At 43.2% G+C, this 3,224-nt stretch overlaps 1 long non-coding RNA gene across 1 annotated transcript; it reads left to right on the top strand.

Annotated features, from left to right (window-relative positions):
• The first annotated feature begins 635 nt into the window (after positions 1 to 635).
• On the top strand, positions 636 to 2,052 carry LOC310671085. Its single transcript, XR_014507763.1, has 2 exons — positions 636 to 1,786; positions 1,828 to 2,052. It is a non-coding gene; the product is annotated as an uncharacterized lncRNA (long non-coding RNA).
• The last annotated feature ends 1,172 nt before the right edge of the window (positions 2,053 to 3,224 follow it).

The raw sequence follows: 3,224 nt of genomic DNA, 5'->3' as shown, positions 1-3,224 counted from the left end.
TAGGTAGGTGGGGAGGGAGAAATCCCTACGTGCTTCATCAGAGGGAAAGGTGAACAAGTGAGCACCTCTTCACCAGCCTAACTGCCCCTGTAACTGCCTCATGCAGTGGTCTGAATATGCTCCTTTTCCTTCCTGAAAGGTCCTGTCCCCTCTTTTGTTATGTGTCCCTACTGTCCCGACAACTGGGAAACACTGGCCTGCAAGCGCTCCAATTGGAGAACAGCCTTTACCAAAGGTGTCATGGGCTTTGAAGACCCTCAAACTCACGACAAAAGGGAGTGACATGCTAAGAGGAAGGCATGCTTGATAAACCCGCACCATGATCAACCCCTGCCCGGAAACCAATGTCCCCACTGTGGAAGGACGTGTGGATCCAGAATTGGCCTCCACAGTCACTTATGGACTCATTGTTCAAACCACGTTTATGGAAGACAATCTTACTCAGTTATGAGTGATTGCCAGAGAGAATAGTTCTTTATTACTTGATGGCTTTTGAATGTCTGAATAGGGTTTGGGTCTTTGCATTTTTTATGTAAGATCCAAGAGAGGAAGCCATGAGGGAGTTATTTCAACTTCTTCCCCACCATCACCTTAAACCTGGAAACGGGCAAAAACAGATTCACAGTTCACTGAAAGTGGCTGGAATATCTAAGACAAGTGAGGGGGCCTAAATTTTCTGTGTCGAGAAATTGTCTTTTAATTTCCATGTGATGCTCCATGCTTTGATTTCTGAGAACCTTCCAGCAATCCATTTAGGGAACTTCCTGCTATCATTTGATTCACTGGCTATGCAGTCACTATGCGGATATTCTTCAAGGTGAGTCTGAACCTGCATCTTGGCAATCCTGAGCATCCCACTTTTTTTAAAAAAAAACAACAAACAAACACATCAACAGCAGCAGTCTTGGCCACGCACTTGCTTATGATGCAGGTTGCTGTCTTTGTTTAGTATTACAGTATGCAATTAAAGTATTCCTTAAAGGAATTGATCACTTAAATTAACGGTCATTGAAAATGCAATTGTGGTGTTTTTTTACAGTGCCCAATAGATCATTAAGTAAAGATTTACAGGAATAGCCCAAATAAGTGTGATAGCATGCTTATCTCTGCTAATTGATGGATTTCATCCTGATCCAAGTGCAGCCATTAAAGAATGTTTGCCTCTTCAGCAATATGACAAAGGCTGCAGGATCCTAAAGCTCAAGATATAACTTCTTTTTGGGTTGGTTAACGCCCACCTCCTACCCCAGTCTCTTATAAATGTTAAGACTGCATTGGTTAGATAACGGGCAGTGGTGCCAAAGTGCTCCATCAATCCTAAGATGCTGGTTTTAGCTTCAGAAAAAGAAGAAATTGCTAAGTTGCCAACCACTAAGTGCTCACTGTCCTTGCTATCATGGACAAAGTCATAGCTTGCAACCTGAGATAACAAACTTGTTGGAAACTTCAGCTTGCGAACTTCCTACAGACGTCTGATTGGCCACTGTGAGAACAGAATGCTGGGCTCAATGGGACATTGACCTGATCCATATAAATAAAACATCATTATCATTGTCCATCAGGCTCCTTTGCTGAGCTCCTTTGCTGAGAAGCAAAGTTTTCAAATTGTTAAACAGAAGTTACTTCAAAACCAAGTTAAGCTCTGTTGATCTATGTGGCGTTTGCCTCCTAGGATGGGTCATAAGGAAAGGGTTAAAATAGGTGTGATGTGATTGGCCAGTGAGAATGCAAGGGGGGAATAAAAGTTAGAGTGGGAGGTTTGGAAAGTGAGTTGAGTTGAGTTGAGGTTTGGGAGTTGAGGTTGAGGTTTGGGAGTTGAGAGTTGAGGTTTGGGAGTTGAAGAAGGAAGAGGGAGGTTTAGGTGTGGGTTTTTAGAGTTGTACTGTGAGAGAGTGAGAGGAATTGTTAGGTGGAGTCAGATAGATAGTTGGAATAATCAGTTTGGAGTTGTTAGGAACTAAGAATAAGAAACTGACAAGAGAAAAATTAACTGTAACCATAAGCTTGTTCCTGCATTTAAAAATAAACTTGATTATTTGTTTATGTTAACAACTGACTGGACTCCGTATGTCCCTGTAAGATACGGAGTGGTGGCAGCGGAAAAAGCAATCGCAGTGGTGGCACAGGGTCAATAGACCGTCAAACGTCCGGGGGCCCTGTGTGTGATCGCCACAATCTACTTCATTATCACAGCATAGGCCCCTCCCTTTCTTGTCACTTGAAGTCATTGGTTTGGGTCCTACCCTCCAGAGCAGAAAAAACAAGCTTGCTCCATCTTCCATGTGACAGCCCTTTAAATAGTTGAAGATGGCTATCATATCTCCCCACAGTCAATGTATTGCTAAATAATAATTGTATGGGTGCATAGCCCAATGGTACAATTTTGGGTGGGTGGGAGGAACACGAAAGTGGAAGCATTCGTGTGCAGGAAATGCAGGGGTATTTGTACTGGGACAGGAATGGATAAAATGTGCTAAACCATTATGAATTGCATCAGTTCCCTCCCTGTGCACACATGGGGATGGTGGTGCCATGAATGTTTCCCTCAAAATGCATTTTTAGCTACAATAACAAGTTTTCTCATTTTCATATATTTGAGAATGTGGGAATATTATGCCAGTTGGATGCTAGATGCTAATTACATAGTGACAAAAAATACACTCTCTTGATTTTTTTTAACATGCCCCCACACCCGTAGAGAGATGTATATATTACATATACTTCTGGAATAGGCTCGGGGTGTAATGGGCAAATGAAATGACTACTCTGGAAACAACTTTCCACATTTTCTGAAACAGACCACACCACACATGAGCTGAACAAGTTGTCCGAATCACAAGTAGAAGTCACAATTCTGGCACGGCATCTCAAACTTTCCTGATGTGGGTTGAATTGCACATCAAAATGTTTACTCTGTTCATCGTCTCCACCTCCATCGTTCTGCCCAGACACTGAGGTCCAGCGCCGAGGGTCTTCTGGCAGTTCCCTCACTGCAAGAAGCCAAGTTACAGGGAACCAGGCAGAGGGCCTTCTCGGTAGTGGCACCAGCCCTGCGGAACGCCCTCCCACCAGATGTCAAAGAGAAAAATAACTACCAAACTTTAAGGCAGCCCTGTTTAGGGAAGCTTTTAATGTTTAATAGGTTATTGTATTTTAGTGTTTTGTTGGAAGCCGCCCAGAGTGGCTGGGGAAACCCAGCCAGATGGGCGGGGTATAAATAATAA

The sequence above is a fragment of the Podarcis tiliguerta genome, assembly GCF_965153285.1.
Source record: "Podarcis tiliguerta genome assembly, chromosome: 2".
Lineage (NCBI taxonomy): Eukaryota > Metazoa > Chordata > Lepidosauria > Squamata > Lacertidae > Podarcis > Podarcis tiliguerta.
This window is presented reverse-complemented; position numbering and strand designations above follow the sequence as displayed.